Genomic DNA, 19,659 nt, shown 5'->3' with positions numbered 1-19,659 from the left:
TTAATTATTAGCTTCAATTCTTAGATTTATTTATTTGTCATTATTAGTTTAAATCAATTATTACATGAGTAGTTTCCATTTGAGTTTAAATAAGCAAAGTTTCAATCTTTTTATGATGTCTAGTTTTAATTCATATGGAAATGATAGTTTGATGAATCAAGGCTAAACCTCCATTAGAGGGGTTTGATGAAACCTTGATGAAAACTTGATTGTGTAGTGTAGAATCGTTGTAAGAGTCTATTCCACTCTAGAAGGTCGTTGATTCGCCATGAGAATGGGTTGGACTTCCTCACATGTTAGTTATGAATTGGTAGAGATGTCATATATAATTAGGGATTAGAACGACCAATTCTTACCGTAAGAACGTTAGAATTGGATTACAATAATTTATGCTAGTTTATTAAGTTGGATTCAAGGTGGATTCAATTCCCCCCTAATTCTTATTCTAGATTCAAACTTTAGTATTCCGTAGCATTCGTAGTTGAATCATTATAATCCCATTATCTTGTTAGTATAAATTGCATCGTAGTATAATTCGTAAAACTCTCATTGACTTTGGTAGGATTGATAGTCGTAGAAAACTTGAATGCTAAAGAACTAAGAATGAAACGAATCTTCTATTCCAACTCTACTTTAATAGTATCGAGAGTAGAAATCTTTGGTAAGAACTGTTACGTATAAAATTTTAGTTTTACTTCCGTTTGATATTCATTATTTATTCGGAGTAGAATTATATTCAATTTTATCGTTTTATCACCACCAATGATATCCCATGTCACAAATATGACCCCTACAACTCACTTATGTTGTCAAAGCATTGGGAGCCTGACCCAAAACACCTACGACCTACGCCCTATGTGTTGATAGAGGGCTCCCGGCTCACGACTTGACCACTCCTCCAAGTCCAGTTACAGGGAAACCTATCGAAATTTGCTTGGCTACCACAGACACTGCGGTAAGTGCAGTATTGTTTGGTGATGGTGAAGATGGCCGCTCAATTTTTTTCATCAGCAAAACTCTAACGGGGGCGGAAACTAGATATTCAAGAATTGAGAAAATTGTTCTCACTTTGGTTTACTCTGCAAGATGTCTTAAGTTGTACTTTCAAGGACGATTGGTCAAGGTATACACTGAGTACCCTCTTTGCAAAGTGCTCCGAAATGCACAAGAATCAAATAGACTAGCAGAATAGGACAATTATTTGAGTGCATATAGCATTACTTTCGAACCGTGTATTTCAGAAAAAGGTCATGTTTTTTGCATCTGTCGGACTTTCCAATCAATGATATGGTCACATAAATCAATCATGATGAAGACTCATACACTGAAAAGGTAACAGTTGGGGGCGGCGAGGTCCCATAACATTTATTACCCTGTCATCAGACGCATGGATAGTCTACACAGACGGATCATATAACAAGTTTGGATCCGGGTTCAGGTGTCTTTTTATTTCTCTTGATGATTCAACGATTAAGCACTCAGTTCGTTTTGGTTTCAAAGCATCTAACAATATAGCAGAATATGAAGCAGTCAGTTAAGCCATGCGTAATGCTTTAGGATTAAAAGTTCAGAAGCTTCAAATTTTTACAGACTCTCTATTAGTGGGAAGTCAGTTTGGAGGCTCTTTTGAAGCATGGGATGATAAGATGGCAGCATATCTAGACTTGATCCATAGGTTTGATCGTTAATTTGATGTCATTTCAATCATTTAGAGACCTCGAAATGACATTCGACACGCTGACACCTTCGCATACCTCTCTGCATCTATCGCTATTGATGGCCCAAGACAAGTCATCGTCGATTTCCAGCAAGATCCAAGTATTGATTTGTCAGTCGAGCAACTCACGGACATTTACATCAACACGTGCTATTTTTTCATTGCTTCTTCAGAGTCATCACCTTTAATCGTTCATGTTGTGAGCACAAGAAAAAGAAAATATGACAATGATGAATTGTTGCTTAACTAGCTAAATTCCAATTCGTCTCAAGATATAGACATGTTTAACCCAAGGGAATGAAATAGAGTTAACTTTAGGAGTTGTTCAAGGTGACCAAGATCTCAACGATTCAAGAAAGGGGCCCCGCGCTTTTGATTGCCTATGCTGGCAGCACCAACCAAGGACTGGCGAACTCCATACATTGCCTTCCTGAACAATGACATATTTCCTTCAGACCCCAAACTCACTGAGACTGTCAAGCGTGACATCTAGAAATTATTAACGATAACATCATCCAATGGTGATCCACAGTTGTATAAAAAGAGAAATATTTTATCCCCCATGCTTAGATGCCTTACTAAAGTAGAAGGCTTAATCGTGTTGAAAAAAATTCATGCAGGCATTTGTGACAATCACGTCGGTAATCAAAATTTGGCTCATAAAGCAATGACCTAGGGATATAGGTGGCCTCGTATGCAACTAGATGCCAATCAAATTTCTCGAACATGTATACCTTGTCAAAAACACTACAACATAGGTACTCTACCAGCCACCGAATTGCATCCAATTTTTTCTCCATGGTCATTTGCAATGGAGTTTGGACATTATTGGCCCCTTCCCTATCCCGTTCAAGAAGGCACATTAAAAGGTGAAGAGTCGAGAACTGGCCTACGGATCGACTAGCAGGCGTCCTCAAAACTGACATATAGTAAAGCCTCGAAGCTACCACTTTGACAAAAATACATATCTGGGGGAGGCTACAATTAAAGTAGTTGTACAATCTGACATAAAATGTTAGCGAATCCCAACAAACCTACACTGACCAGCAAATTAAAGACGCGATCAAAAGGTTATTTTTGAAAGAACCTGAAGAAATATCGAGAAATCATAATAAAGTTCAAGTTTTATATACAACTCAAGACTGGGGGCAAGCACTTGTCGAGAACTTACGATTTGGAATTAACACCAATTAACAATAGCTGTGTCATTTATGCTTATGGCTGATAACATAACGAGTCTTGCTACTAGTAAGTATATCATTCTAAAGACAACTACAATAACCTACAATGACTCAGTACTACGTACAGTTATTTCTATGATATCAGTAGAAAAAGTGCATTGATTTCAATAGTCTTCTAACTCATATCATAATTGGGGGCGTCGGAGACATCTTAAGAGCTAAATTTGTTCAAATACTAGAGTATTTTTGAAAGTTGCATTGGCGTTCATGCGATGATTTTCAGGAACTAACTCTTTATAAATGAAAAATAGTTAATCAAAGTCGCAGAGTTTGCATTTGTGATACCAAACTCTGTGCAATCAAAGTCCTAGTTTGGGTTTGCAATATCAACTCTAGGCAATCAAAGTCGCAGAGTTTGCGTTTGCGATACCAAACTCTGTACAATCAAAGTCCTGGTTTCGGTTTGAGATACCAACTCTAGGCAATCAAAGTCGCAGAGTTTGCATTTGCGATACCAAACTCTGTACAATTAAAGTCTTGGTTTGGGCTTGCGATACCAACTCTAGGCAATCAAAGTTCTGGTTTGCGTTTGTGATACCAAACTCTTATTTCAGTAACTTTCTTCTTTACCAAATCGAATAAATTCTATCTGGCAAAGAGGAGGCGATGTATGTACCACCATATTAGTACCCTTACTAATGGATTCCATTGGGGTCTTTACATTAAGTCTAAAAGATCGATCCTTGGTTACCTGGACGGCTCACAATTCCAGTTATACACTTGGACGACTCACAGTTCCAGTTAGCCACTTGGACGGCTCACATGTTAAGTTAGACATCTGGGCGACCCACAGGTCTAGTAAATCACCTGAGCCCGTCGCATGTTCAGTTAACCAGTCCTATCTACTTATTTTCTATTTCTATAAATAGGACTCTTCACTTAACAAAGAGCTACTGTAGAGACTTGATTCTTGAAACATATTCTGGATACCTAGGCAACCATTAAAAGCACAGTCTCATTCTTTATACAATATCTTCCCTTGCAGATTCAATAGTGTGTCTGGTAACCAAACACAATCCTCGAGATATTGCTGGTAACTTTTTTAGGATTTTTAGTCTTATCCTCTTTCTGATTTAAGCAATTTAAGATAGGATCTTGTGCTTCAATGTCATGGTTCTTCATATATTGTTCTCAGTTGTATCATTGAGTTAAAATAATAATCATGCATGATGCATCAGATCCCTATGACCCTATATATATATATATATATATATATATATATATATATATATATATATATATATATATATCGGTTTGGCTAGGGTGACTTGACATCCTTACATCCTATCAAAAAGTGTATTTCAACAATGAATTAGTGATTAGTGTATGATTTTTTGTAGATATAATCTACTCTTCATGGATTAGATCTCTACAAAAAATTAGCTCAATTCATTGTACAATAAGGATGTCACAGTTAGGATGTCACCCTAGCCAAACCGTATATATATATATCATTGACTCATTGTTCTCAAGTTAAATAAATAAAGGTATAGTTGCTTCAAAACATAATCTGATTTCTTCTTTTTTTTTCTTATTACTTTTTCTAAAGGGTGAAATCGAGCTTCCCGCAGTAGAAGTAAGGTTTGAACATCTAACAGTCGAAGCAGATTACCACATTGCAAATAAGAGAGGTCTTCCTACACTCCTAAACAGCACAATAAACATGGCTGAAATGGTGCTTGGTTTCTTTGGAATCAGAATAGCTAAGAAAAAAAAATCTGACCATCCTTGACGATGCCTCTGGAATTATAAGACCTTCAAGGTATATAAGTTTAAGTGTTCAAATGAACTTTGGGTGCTCATGATTAATCTGAAAATTATTTGTCCGACGATAATCTCATCTTGTACAGAATGGCACTTCTACTGGGCGCTCCCTCTTCCGGAAAGACAACTCTGTTGCTGGCATTGGCAGCAAACTTAGACCTCACCTTAAAGGTTAATAAGCAAGCTTTTCTCTAGCAATTGTTTTATCTTAGTTAATGGCTCAGTTGAAAGATGTGTTATACGTCAAGCTGAGTCTTAGTCTATTCACTGTGAAAATGACATGGTCATGCCATTTCGAGAATTCAACACAGCTCAGACTTTCTTGTGAGATCGTTGTACTGTTTACGGAGGTACTTAATGTATATATATTTTTCTTTTTATCTTTTGGTGTTGTGGATCGGTTGGAAGGAGAAGTGACATACAACGGGCACAAGCTCAACAAATTCGTACCGCAGAAGACATCAGTGTACGTTGGTGAAAATGATCTTCACATTCCACTAATGTCCGTTAAAGAAACTCTTGATTTCTCAGCAAGATGCCAAGGGGTTGGAGAAAAATATGGTAATTGGGCTCAATGTTAACAAATAACGTTCTCCTTTTTCAAAGTAAAATTATTCATTAAAGATATATACATGTAAGTTAACAGATCTTCTAACCGACCTAGCAAGGCGTGAGAAGGCTGCTGGGATTTTCCCTGAGGAAGAGGTTGATATTCATGGAGGTAAGAACAAAAACCCACATTTGATATTTCGGGAACCTTTCTTTATTAAACTTTTCAGTTATGCAATGTCATCTACTTATTTGTTTCCTCTGTTTTACATTTTTCAGGCCACTGCAATAGAAGGAGCAAGAAGCAACCTTCAAACCGACTATACAGTAAAGGTGTGTAGTACTTCTAAGCAAAAGAAAGTTTTGGTACATTTCTAAGTGAAAAACATGGTATATTACAATCTCACACTCAAGACATGTACTTGTGAAATGGTTGTGGGCTTTGACAGATCCCACAACACCCTCATCAAAGTAAATGGTCTTTGACAAAAAAATGTGTTTAATTGATTAAATTGGCTTCAGCTGTTGTTCGTGAACAGATACTCGGGCTTGATATCTGTAAGGACACAATTATTGGAGACCAAATGAGGAGAGGAATATCGGGTGGCCAGAGAAAGCGTGTCACAACAGGTTGGCCTAAATTCTCTAGGATATTTATTCACTTGAATTTTGTTAAGCTTTAAAAAAATAAATCTGTTAGGAATAGGGTGGTAAAAGTAATAGCAACCGTTAGTTGCATAAACAACTTGAACTGGCATGCTGGCAAAGCAAGAATGAAAGATGTATGCAAAGAGGAGGATAACTTATCTTAGAAGTTCCATGCAACTAGGGATTCATATGCTGGAAGTTGAATGAATAGGTTATATGAAGAGATCTGTTAATTTCCAAGAGCTCAGGGTCGACGATGTTGGACTAAAGGAATGCGTAATAGATCAGATTAGGAAGTTCATGTTGTGTCAGATTCCATAAGAGCCATTAAAGGAACTAAGGCAACACACTGGTACGGCAAAAAACGTTAAGACTTTCTGTCCGCTAGTAGAAAGAGGAAAGAGGAGGTGGTCTTCATTCATGTGTTTACAGACTGCTAACCAAGCGGCAGATCATCCTGCTAGTTTGTCAAAATACATAAATGTGCCCCCCTTAGATGAAAAACTCTAAAATATTGTTATGGAGGATGCATAGGGGAGAGTTTGTGTTATCTAATTTACCCGAACTGCATAAGTTTGGGTAAATTAAAGTTTTCAAGTAAAAGTTTGAAAAAGTGCTGATGGTAAATATCAGAGATCTATATGAATTACAATCGAGATTCTAGAGATAGTGATCTTAGCACAATTTAGTTAGCTTACTTGTTAAGAAATCAACTTTAATTGAACAAATGCAAGTACTTTTGAGAAGATTACACTTTTCGCATATGAAGTTTTAAGGATCTATGTTGATGGGATCTGATGTTTTGCAACACCTTGATATCAAATATATCCTAAGACAAGTATCTAAATCTAAACAAAAAATAGCTATAGGAAAGACTATTAAAAGTATTCATTTAAAAAGACCAAAAACACAGATTTATTTGGGCAGTTAGCTCATATATAGGCAAGTCATATTAGCTGGAGTCACATGAATTATATGCCTGGCGTGTGCTATGTGGCAATGTTAGACATCCAGATTCTGAGTTCCATATGTTTTATACTGAAACCTTTCAATTAATGCAGGGGAGATGATCGTAGGCCCAACCAAGACACTCTTTATGGATGAGATATCAACTGGACTGGACACCTCTACAACTTATCAGATTGTCAAGTGCTTGCAGCAGATTGTCCACCTCACGAGTGCACAGTTTTAATGTCTCTCCTCCAACCCGACCCTGAAACATTTGATCTCTTTGATGACATTGTCTTCTTTCTGAGGGTCAAATTGTTTATCAGGGTCCAAGAGAGAAGGTCCTTGAGTTTTTCGAAAGCTGTGGCTTCCGGTGCCCAGAAAGGAAGGGTACGGCTGATTTCTTGCAAGAGGTAAATATAGATATTAGGCTGACTTTAGTATGGACACTTCCAATTTCTCTGTGACAGTTCTTGACCGTCGATGCTTTGCACCCTTTAGTTGGTATATAAAGAACAAAATAGAGTCAGGTTGATGACTCAAAGTCTCAAGTAAGTGAGCTGTAAATGTTACTCACTTAAAACTGACTAACGGTGCCAATTTATGAATGAAATCTCCAAAAAGTTTGAATTCCAAAAACTTTCATTGTTCCTTACTGAAGGCTTTCAAAACTTTTACTTTTCTGATTGATTTTTAGATATCAACTCCTTGTCGACTCATTATTGATCCACCATACTAGAGGAGGTGGTGATCATAAGACAACAAATTAAGAACATGGTGAGTCTCTTCACAAGTTAATCACATTCTGGCTTTTTTGGCTGTGTTCTAATTTCACTTGTCCATAAAAGACCTCAAGTGAAATTGTGGTTTTTTTTCAACAATGCAGACCCTTACCGGCCTGTATTATTTCCGAAGAAACAAAGTTACAAATCTCCGGGGATGACCAAAATAACAAAGCAAAAACCAAGGTTACAAGCTCATAAGCTCTGTAACTCAACCTCTAGGCCAACCTATCCTCCAATTCCTAAACATTCAACCCTAAATAACAGCTTTACGGTACTAAATAAAAATACCATGCGAGTCTAGTGTCAGGTAGGATGTACACTGGTCCTTGGTGGTGCAACGAGAGTTTCCGCTTTTTCATGTCCAAGTGAAATTTTTTGACTACTAAATCATTGTGAATTTGAGTTTATTTATCTCATCTTGATTTGCATATGGGATCTCCTTAACTAGTTGTGCTTTCTGCCAGGTCACGTCAAGGAATGATCAAGAGCAATACTGGGGAGAAGAGTAAGCCATACCGGTACATATCAGCCAATGATTTTTCCAACCAGTTCAAGACATTCCTTGTTGGGTTACAACTCTCTGGAAACCTGTTAATCCCATATGATAACAGCAAGAGCCACAAAGCAGCTCTTGTGTTCACCAAGCATTCAGTTCCAATTATGGATCTTATCAAGGCTAATTTTTATAAAGAGGTTCTACTTATCAAGAGAAATTCTTTTGTATACATTTTCAAGATTGCCCAAGTTGGTGTTGTAGCATTCATTGCTTCAACTGTATATTTGAGGACTAACCTACATTCTCAAAATGAAGATGATACAACACTATATGTCAGTGCACTAACTTACACTTTAGTCTCCAACATGTATAACTCTATTCCAGAGCAGAGTATCACCATTTCGTTTGGATGGTTGTAACGTATTACTCCATTGGATTCGCCCCAGAAGCTAGTAGGTAAGTAAGTTACACCAATGAATTTAATGTTGATAATAACCTTAGCAGAAAAGGGGATATTATCTATAATTTTCATTCCTTCTTTTGCAGGTTTTTCAAGCAATTTTTGTTGATGATTTTGTTCCAGCAAATGGCTGCTGGGTTCTTTTAGTTCACCGTAGGAGTTTGTAGGACACACAATATATCCAGCACATTTGGATCCCTGATTCTACTCGTTCTGCACTTACTTGGTGGTTTCACCATCCCACGAGGTTAGCCTTACATTTGCACTAAATAAGGAAATTTTTAGGTGATCAGAACATTTGCGAAGTCATATGTAAATGTCGCAGATATGATTCCATCTGGGGATATTCATGTTCACCTTTATCGTACAGTACAATGCTATCTCTGTCAACGAATTTTTTGCTCCTAGGTGGATGGACAAAAAGGTCTATTGTATTCTTAATTATTCAATTAATAACGTGTCTAGTTATCTTTTGCCATAAATAACACTGTTCTCTTGAGCTGATAAGAAATCATATGAGCTTAAAGTGGTGCATCCAATATATCAAGATCCATAAACTTATCATGGATTCATCGATCATGGATACGTTTGTTTCACTATGCTGAGTATGTTTAACAATATCTAAATGCATGAACAGGATTCCCATAATGTTACAAGCTTGGGTGGGTTTCAGTACTCCAATCCAATGGTGTCATTCCACAGATCAACTTTTTTTGGATAGGAGCGGGAGCTCTTGTTTGTTTCACTATCATCTTCCATGTTCTCTTTACTTTTGCACTTATGTACCTAAATCGTAAGTGCTTAATCTTTGTAAGTTCTTTTCTGGAAAGCACTACTCACTAGTTTGGGCATAATTTACTTTGTCTGGAGTTTATAACTAATTAAAGTAAGCTTCTTTGCCATAGCTCTTGATAAACAACAAGTAGTTGTATCTGAGGAAGTGGTCCAGGGGATAGAAGGGAACCAAACAGGAGAAACCAACGCCCAGAAAATCTGGGTCAGACAGAGGAACTCCTCGATCCTTGTCTTCTGGTGACCGTCTCAGGTAAGGATTAGGGGTACCCAGCCAGCCTCTTTTATGTCATTTACGTCAAAATTAGAGAATCTTGTATGGAGAAGGTAATGGACAACGAAGTGCAGATATTGAGGAACAAATTGCAGATCTAGCTTCTTCCAATGCAGAAAATACCAAAGTGGTGGCCCGAACAATTTACTGTCTTATAATTTCACAATACGGGGACATGGAGGATATGGTCAAGGTGTCGAGGGCAGGAGAGCAGAGAATAAAAGATTTTGTAACAGACCATTATGGATACAATACCAATTTTATGGGGCCGGCAGCTGGAGTTTTGGTTGGTTTCACAATGTTCTTCGAAATTCCTATTTGTGTTCGCCATCAACAGATTCAACTTCCAGAAAAGGTACTGCAGTCAGCTTCCTACTCAAGTGGTGGTCCAGACCATTACAGAGAATGTTACTGCGGTGCCGAACTCTCCTCTTGCAGAGTCAGTACCAATAGTTTGTGTGGGTCCTTCCACTGTTAGAACAGAAGAATCTGGCCAGAGTAGTGGTGCTCAGGGGAATGGAACAGTGGTTGAAGAGCTCAATGCTAGTGGACATGATACTGGAGCTGATCCTTCCATTGGACTTCAATTAGCACTTTATGTGCCTGCTGAGATAACAACTCCTATAGTAAATAGGATTGGTGAAGCTATGGATACTCCTCAATCGCAAAGAGGAGCTTCAAATAACCAGAGAGATAAGAGTAATACGGTTATACCAACACAAAGTCATCAGCCTAGAGTTATTCCGATCAACCAACTGCCAAGTAGTAGAGAACGACACATGTATGAAGGGCTAGTTGCTGGATATGAAGATGAAGATGATGATCTCTCAGAGAATGAGACTGAGTTTTTTACGGATGCTGCTACAATAGCCCCAACAATTGGCTTGCGTAAAAGCTCATCAAGGTATGTAGTGCCTTCTAAGGATCAAAATCAATGGACTACTGTGAAGCCAAAAAGAAGCAAAAGGATCCAAGAGCGTTCTTCAGGAAAAATAGAGCATACGCTTGCAATGATGAAGAAGGTAAAGTCGCTAACAAAAAACAAGAAGATGAGAAATTTTGAGGACTACACCAAAGAGTTTTGGGATGATACTTTGGGACTTATTTATGTGTGTTGTGCTTGCGAAGGCTTCTTTTGCAACTATGAGAAAACACAGACTCATCTTAGAAAGGATCATCCTAAGATTGTTAAAGAAATCATGACTAGAAAGTAGGACTATTATCTCTACTTTCTTAGGTTCGATTGTAGGATGACTAGTATGTTATCTTATGTATGCTAGGCTTGAAGCTTGTCGATATAGTGTCTTTGTGCTCCTCCTTTCAATGATCTAACTCTTAAGGAGGCTTGTAAAGTTTAACCTTTTGCAATAATATCAGGTGGGGGTATACCTTAATCCCAGCTTACTTTTTCAAAAAAAAAAAATAAAAACTTCTAGAAAAGATAAAAGTCAAATGGACCGAATGCTCAGAGAAAACTCCCCTTAGCATCCTTTGTATCGGGCATATTTGGTGCAAATCTCTCCCTGGTTGATAGAATTTGGACAAAGGATCGGAGTGCTTCAATGGTAAAATAAAATTTGTCCTACTTGAATGCTTTTCATAGTATTTAGGAAGAACTTTTGTGCATCTAGAGTTTTCTTCCAGAGATTATTGTACTGTTTCTAATATTCTTAAACTGAGTCCCATTGTGGACAGTAAAAAATCAGTAGTAACTACATGTTTAAGAATCATAACGCTCAAGTAAGAGGGAAGACTTCCCAGAGCCACTCTTTTAGGGTGCAACCATTTGCCATCACCTCCAGTCTGAAAATTCACTCGACTTAATTGCATACAAAAAGACCGATAAGAAAGAAATTGTACCTCAACAAACAACGATCTAAAACTCACCCAGGGAAAGTAACTAAAAGACCTTACCTACTGGCTTCGGAATGAAAATATTAGAGCAAAAACCAAATCATCTCAGAGATGTGAAAAACAGATCTTCCAGCACTTACATAAACAGTTCAAAGGACAATCCATGGAATCGGTAATTAGGCATGCAGTGCAACTGTGAATATTGGCAAATAATGAATCTAGTGCCCACTAAACTCTTACCATCTATAATCTACACCATTGCCACCAAGTTCGGCGTTTTAAAAAAAACGCGTTTAAAACCCGAGATATTGGCAAGACGTCTAGTTCCAGTTTAAAACTTAGGTTTAAACGTTTTAAACGCGTTTTAAACTTAAAAAACGTTTAAAACCCGAGATTTTGAAAATCTCCCGTTTAATTTTTTTTTTTTTTTTTTTTTTTTATTATTTTTTTTTTAATCTAAAAGAAAACACGAAGAAGAAAAATGGGTTTTGGAGTTTACTTTTTTGAAGAGTGGGCGTTAGATTGACTTATTGAGACAGTTTTATTTTGTTTTAGACTATTAATAATTAATTATAAATTTTAAAGTTATTAACTTATTTGTAGAACTTGATTATGCCATTATGGTTAGTAATTAGTAATATCTTATTTAGAGTCGTGTTTTGGTACTGAATCTAAAACTTATAGTATTTAGATGAGTAATGATAATTTGATATTTTCATGTATTTGAATTTTCTTTCATTTGTATTATTTTTATTTTTATTTTATGTGTCAATTATTTTTTCCACTCTTATAAAAAAATCAAATTCTTTATCTATTATATTATTTATCATCGGTTTTTACTGTTTCTTTTACATATTGTACGTATTATACATTTTAAACCCGTTTTACCGTTTTAAACCCGTTTTTTATGCCCCACGTTTTTTTACGCTTTTTTTTCCGTTTTTTTTCCAAGACGTTCCGTTTAAAACACGAACTAAGCTTTTTTCAAATACACCGTTTTAAACCCGTACCGTACTTGGTGACAATGATCTACACAAGTAACGCAACCTCCCTTTGGTACACAACAAGCTATCCATCCTCAGTAAGCTTAACTAGATTTTTATTTGTACGACTTATAATGCCCTTCAATGCCTACAAAAGATGTCAACAATAGCGTTACCTTGGGCTATTACTCTATTAGATATAATACTAAGTCTTCCTGAAATATGAAGTGTCCTAAACATAGTACAAAATATCGCGATATTTTGGGATATCTATCTAGATTTTAGAGAAAGATATATAAATATCACGATATGTTCAGAGATATATACGACTGTAAATATCGACGATATTTGCGATATTTGTGATATTTGGAGATATTTTGCGATAGTTGGATATATTTGGTGATATTTTGTGTATATAACAATTTTATTTAATATTTACCATTATATTTCAAATAAATATAAATAATGTATCATAATATATCAAGAAATATCTACAATTTCTACGATATTTATCGATATTTTGGATATATCCATGTGAAACAATGTCAAATATCCACAAAGAAGGAGATATATCCACAATACATATCCATAAATTGAATATCGATAAATACTCATATTCTGATATTTTGTACTATGGTCCTAAATATCATGTTAAACATATCATCACAGACAAGGTAAATGTAAAAACATCATATAGTAGTAAAAGGAACAAACTAAATCAAAGACCATTAATACTAAGTAGTGGAAAATGCTCCCAATGACCCACGTCAGCCCCTTTTTTTTCTCTGAGACTAACACATTAGATTTTTCATAAAAAAATGAATTTTACGCCCTGTTTTTGCGGATTTCAATTGTTGGTAACCCAAAATAGATAAAAACATCTCTCCATGCTATTTTTTCAATTCAACAAAACACTCCCAACTCTCCAAAAAAAAATTCCTCTTCAAACTCTCTTTCTTATTCTTCTCTTCTTCCAAAATTAAACTAAGAATGATAGAGTGATGTCAAAATTAAACGTCAGCTTCGTTATCATCCAAAATTAAACTAAGAATGATAGTTCAAGCAATTTTTGAAGACAAAACTCAGTTGAACCTGGATTTCTTGGTTCGTCCAATTCTAATCCATTTATTCCGACTCGGATTCTGATGCTAAGAAAACCTTTACTCCTGCAAGACGTACTTCTTCGGAACCTGTAATGCCGACTGGAGAGTTGGCGGTTGAGTGGTAAAAAACTAAGCATGGTACATCTTCCCTGTGGATGTGAATAGTACAGAAAATATAATCTTTCCTAATTTATCCTCATTGATATCTTCTATTCACGACCTCCTATATTGCATCTAAGATAAAATCTGATATTTATTTAATAAGCTACAAATGTCATTAAAATATAATTATCTCAAGTCAACAATTTCTGCTGGGATTTTTATGGATAGTACACACCCGGAGCATGTACAGGTGCGCTAGCAAACATAGATAAATGGCGTATCAAAATTATCATTTGATTTTCTTTCAATCCAAATTCATCCATCGTATCTTATTAGCTAGCCGATATATTTCTATTTACATATTACGTCTAATATTTTACTGTGATGTAGCATTTTGTGATGTGCCTGAGTACCTGTAAGTGATTTTGTGTCTCTTTCAAAACCATAATTCTGAAGATGCCCAGACACAAAACTTTCAGGAAATGGACTGTTGCTGTAACTTATTGCTATTCCTTTAAAACATTGTTCTGTACATTCATTGTTTTTCTTTGTTCGTGGCAGAGAAAAATCAGATGACAGGATTGGCAATAGCTGTTGCAAGCATGAAGTCTGGTGAATGTGTTTTGCTGCATGTGGGTTGGTGCTGCTATGAAGTTGTTTGAGGAGTTGAAGAATCGGAAGGATTCCAGACCTTATGTGATTACTTATAATTATATTATAAATGGAGGCACTTGAGTTGCAGAAAGATATGTTAGTTTCAGATGTAAAGCCAAATGTTGTTACATATAATGCACTGATTAAGGGGTTTTGCAAGAAGGTTATGTTGAAAGAAGCTCACGAGCTGTTTCATAGTATGGCAGGACAAGGTATTACTCCAACAATTGGTACGTATAATACCTTGATTGATGCATACTGCAAGGATAGGAAAATGGAGGAAGCGGTTCTGTTGCATAGTGCAATGTCATTAGCAAGAGATGTTTGCAGTGATGATGTTTCGACTTATAATTGTTTGATTTCCGACTTCTGTAAGGAAGGAAACAGGGAGGGTGCAAGAATAGGAATGCTTGAAGGACTATACAAACTTCTCATGCGCCGTACTCCCGTTCACTTTCGTCCTTACTGGCTGCTTTCCTATTATACTTGACTTGAATCCATCCTGCAATATTAATAGTACAATGATATATCAAGATTACCTACTGAAGCTCGATTCATTTATGGCTCGCAAAAATGTATTACAAGACGACCGGAGCCTGAACTTATTTTTCATCCCTTTTGAAAAAAAACGACTCCAGCTTGAACATAGTTTTTTTTTTAGATCATAGAACATAGTTACTCTATAGTACGAATCCTAGAGTTCTTTTTAGCCAATCAATTAACTGATGTATCCATTCTATCTGCATGTAGCCGTATTGTTATAGTTTTTTGCAGAAAATGAGATGAAATCCAACAGATGTCCTTGCATGGAATGTATAGTATTTGGCAGCGTGTCGACTGTCGAGGTAAGGTTCTCGCCAAATGCTCAATTCTATATTAAGTACAAATATGGCTGAGAAAGAAAATGAGGACTTCCTTATTGTTACATGAAAAGATTAAAGTATAGTATCATTTGCTCATTTGACTTCCTTATTTTTTAAGGAAGTGGGATATTTTTATGGGGGCTGCTTTCCTATTATACTTGACTTGAATCTATCATGCAATACTACAATGATATATCAACAGTCCCTACTGAAGCTCGATTAATTTATGGCTCACAAGAATGTATTACAAGACGACCGGAGCCTTAAGAGAGGGTGATCAACATTTTTGGGGGAGAAGACATTTGTGTTTATCTGAGAAAGCATGCTCTATTGCTGCTGGAATTGATTGAGAACAGCTGATTTGCGTGATGGCGAAAACATGCTAGATGACATAGCCTGATTAGAATACCGGGGAGATGAGGACATCTATGCACTGTAGAGGTCTTACAAATTTGATGGTGCTAGAGATTTTGTACGAATGGGGCGGTTGGCAAATGTAGGAATTAGCCGTGGTTGAGAGAAACATGATAATTCATTGAGGAGTGGCTGATGTTGATGTTGCTGTTGTGCTTCAAATTCCGCCAACAAGCTGAAATCATCAGCTTGAATATCTCTTGCGTTAAGGGAAGATCTGAGACGACTAGACTGGAGATTGCTTCCAGGAAGATGCAAGGTAGGAACATTTGATTTGGGTATTAGAGATTCTATTTTTTACGTGCTGGAATTCCTAACGTTTGCTCAATCTCTTGCACCAATATCGGATGCAGTGACTTGATGCCACTTTTCTCCTTCTTCAATCGCTCTATTGCAAGATATGCTTTTCTTGCAATAGTTTTTCTTCAATCGCTCAACTGTTTTTTGGTTTTTTTTTTCAACGTCAATATAAGTAATACTTCTATGGTTAATTAGGTGTTCTCTTAATTTTTATTTCAGTGAGTATAACAAACGGGTTTGTGGTGTTTCCGCGATGTTCTCAAAATTTGGTTAATGCGTTGAGACATTTATATATGCAGCCTCAATGATTAGCTTTAAATATGTACACAATGTAAATCTTTGTCTTTAGGTGATTATCTTTAGGTTTAAATCTACGCCCTTTTGGTTTAAGTTGAATTCTACGAGTTTGTTATACACCCGCTCGACTTTAATCATCCTCAATAGCATCTACACGACAGCATATATCGCATGGTCTTTCTCATCCAAAGAATCCAGCAGCCTTAAGGTATCATCCTTGATTTCACTTAGATGAGGCATGCTATTTCTTTTTGATAACTCCATTACTATGGTACCATCACCATTTGTTCTTCTCTAAACGCTCTCACATTTACATTGATTTCCGGGTTTTTTTTTGTCTCTGATGTTTTTTTTTCTCTTACTTTATTTATACATAGATTTATATATATTATATTCCCTACACTCATTAACTTATTTACTTTAATATATATATCCTCAATTCTGATGCAAACCTATTGGTTCTTAGAGAGAGAGAGTGAGTTTCCTTCGTTGGCTTTATTAGAGTTTTTCTGTTTGACCAAACTCATGACTTGGATTACATGATAACTTTCCACTTTTTTCTCTTGGTCCATATAAGTACGCCTGTTTGAGAGCCTATTGTATATATTTATTTGATTGTGTGGTTTTTAATATCCTTATTTCCCCTATACTTCATATTTTTACTGATTTATATATTTATCCCGGATTATTTGGTTTATGGCTTATCATTATTAATTTCCTATTCTTTTATCCTTTTCCTCTATTTATTCACGATTTTTGGTTTCAAACTCTCTCATATATGGTAGCTACTCACATTTTCCAAGAAATGGAGAAGAAATGTGTCTGATGCAAAGCTTGAGAGGAAGCTTGCAATGAGCGAGAGGAACCAGTTGTCTTGCTCACTGAACGTGTATTGTACTTGGCAATCATCGATTATGTTTCATTGAAAGTGAAGCAAGAATTCAAGGTTGATAAATTGCTCCCTTACAAATTATTATTGTAGAAATAGTTGTTGTTGCAGCACTATAAAACATATCGTCAAACCTTGAATCACTTTGCAGGTTTTCGATAAACAATGGTACCAGCTCAAAGTATCTACTTTGGCAACAATCAGAGATCGGGAGGCTCTGGAGAAATTTTCATAGGAGGAAAGACCATCAGTTGGTAAGCTTCATAGGCTTTGTGTTGGCTCACTTTTTTCAGTTTAAGTATATGATATGCATGACTTAACATATGTATATAAGTGAGTGCTTTGTGTTGGTGATGGTGGGATTTTTCGAATGTTTATTTTTTTATGATTTTGCAATCTGCGATTAATTTGCAATCAACTCCATTAATTATATATGTACTATGTAATCTTAACTTTTTTTTACTTTTGACCATAAGGAAGAATCACGCAAAATTGCACCAGTATGTCATTGCTTGCAAATTATTTACACATCTATTTTGAAAAACAATTATTGTTTAAAAAAATACCAAGGGCAACAAAACGCAATTGTGTGAAAAAATCAGGTGCTACATTGTATATAGGAATCCGAGTCAGAAAGCTTCGTGCAACTAACCTTTTAGTGTTGTTGTACGTAGTAGTTGTCCTCTTTTTAAAGTCTTCCCATTAGTAGTTGTTAATGAGTTTGTGGTTTGTCATGTTAATTTCTTTCATTGCAGTAAGTGCTCTAAAATTGATATCGAAATTTTTATGATTGGAAGTGGATGCCGTTTCTAGTAGTGTATTTTTTTTACTGTCCTTTTCTCATTATTTAGTAACACCGCTTTTGATAAATCAAATTTCTTGCCAAATACTTCCGCTTTCTTCCCCAATTTAAAGAAGGATAAAAAGGTTTCGAAACACTAGAACTCATCTATATTTTTTCTTGGTGCTGCTCATCATTTTTATTTTTTTGCTTTTGCAACAAAAAATTGCATTACATTGATCATTGGAAGAAAGATGAAGGCTCGATACGTGTCTACATACTCCTTCTCGCAATATGATTGCTTTCACTTTCTAACTCTAAGATCAAATGGACCATTGTAAGTTCTTCTAGCTAATACCATAAACAATCCAGTTCGTGATTAATCTTATAAATAGTCAGACTGAAGCCTACATTTGATTTGCATTTGCACACACTTTTTAAATTATTATGCCAAAGCCTAGATTGGCTATTTGGCTATGTAGATGTGACTTTGGTATGTACTTTGGAATATTTATAATTTAAACAGAACATTATGGTGCTTATTAAGGTTTTTGCTAATGTGGTTAATGTGTTTTCTGCCTCTAACCTGTGTCTTTTCATTTTCTATTAAATCTTATTTAGCAATGTATTGAGATGCTATCACTTACGAAGAAGCCGTATTCTACTGAAGAGTACTTAACCACCACAAAAGTGCAAGTACGAGCTCAGGTCAACATGAGACATTCAAGATCAATTTGAAAGTTAATTACATGTTAAAAGTGCATAAATTCTATGACTTAACATGAAACCCATCTGTCCAAGCTTGGTTATGGTGGCGGTATATCAGCTATGGTGGTGGTGGAGGTGGTGTCTATGGTAGTGGAACCAATTTTGATGGAGGTGCTACTGCTGGTGGTTATGGTGGAAGCGGTGGGGAGTATGGTGTCGCTGCTTGAGGTAGCAGTGATAACTTTTTTAGTGGTGGTGCAAGTGGTAGCGGCTATGGTATGGTCAAAATGATCTTTTAGATAATGAGCCTGAAGACTTTGCTGACAAGAGAGGATCAGAAATCTCTATATATAATGTGCAAAAAATGACTTGAATGCTCATAAGATTTGAATTTTTGTACCAAGTATAGTGAAAATAAGGATATTAGTTGGTCGTGATCCCCTTCTTTCCTAGTTAATGGCCACTCATTATGTTTTGATATTTGTGTCGGTTTTAATGTGAGAATGTTTTGGCTAATTGGTCATATGTTGTCATGCGTACCAGATTTGATATCTAAATATGTCAAAGCGTAGTTACTGTTGGTTAGTGTTGGCCAGCCTTCAAAGTTGCTAATAAACCGAAGTTCATGTGTTTGATATGCTACTGGGAACTATATTTATCAAATTTCAGTAAAAAAAAAAAGTTACACAACTATATGAATTAGGAGTATGTTCACTCTTTCCAAGTGAATTAACCAACGCTTCAATCAAATGTGTGATGTAATCTCAAAATCCAATTCCCTTAATCAACATTTGTAACTTATATTATACAAAAAAAATATTCACTAGCCTTTAAATTCCATACTCTAGGAAGTTAAGTGATGAACTAGGCATTTACTAAAATTTAAAACATTCATCTCTTCTGGTCAAGTTTGGTTATTACAAGAGGGCTAGCAGGTTGGGCACTATTGGGGGAAACTACTGGAAGACCATTTTCTTCAGAAGATGAAGAAGAGCCCAGAGGGCTAGGTGTGTTTTCCAACCACACATAATTTTTTT

The 19,659-nt window shown here is 36.0% G+C and overlaps 1 long non-coding RNA gene and 1 pseudogene across 4 annotated transcripts; both read left to right on the top strand.

The window, feature by feature from the left end:
- Nucleotides 1–4,448: 4,448 nt before the first annotated feature.
- LOC147525522 (ABC transporter G family member 42-like) lies at nucleotides 4,449–11,068 on the top strand (annotated as a pseudogene). Its single transcript, XR_015221874.1, has 11 exons — nucleotides 4,449–4,720; nucleotides 4,809–5,283; nucleotides 5,391–5,443; nucleotides 5,551–5,604; nucleotides 5,811–5,901; nucleotides 6,981–7,280; nucleotides 8,117–8,604; nucleotides 8,695–8,855; nucleotides 8,934–9,032; nucleotides 9,246–9,401; nucleotides 9,514–11,068. The product of XR_015221874.1 is annotated as an ABC transporter G family member 42-like (transcript).
- Nucleotides 11,069–13,398: 2,330 nt separating this feature from the next.
- LOC147525521 (uncharacterized) lies at nucleotides 13,399–19,147 on the top strand. 3 transcript variants are annotated; one of them, XR_015221884.1, is made up of 4 exons: nucleotides 13,399–13,752; nucleotides 14,278–17,190; nucleotides 17,285–17,387; nucleotides 18,536–19,147. It is a non-coding gene; the product is annotated as an uncharacterized LOC147525521 (long non-coding RNA). The 3 variants fall into 3 exon arrangements; XR_015221881.1 differs by lacking the exon at nucleotides 13,399–13,752 and adding an exon at nucleotides 13,838–13,966; XR_015221882.1 differs by lacking the exon at nucleotides 13,399–13,752 and adding an exon at nucleotides 13,973–14,131.
- Nucleotides 19,148–19,659: the final 512 nt, after the last annotated feature.

This window comes from Coptis chinensis, chromosome 1 (genome assembly GCF_015680905.1).
Source record: "Coptis chinensis isolate HL-2020 chromosome 1, ASM1568090v1, whole genome shotgun sequence".
Lineage (NCBI taxonomy): Eukaryota > Viridiplantae > Streptophyta > Magnoliopsida > Ranunculales > Ranunculaceae > Coptis > Coptis chinensis.
Note: the sequence above shows the minus strand (reverse complement) of the source record. Positions and strands in the feature narration are given on the sequence as shown.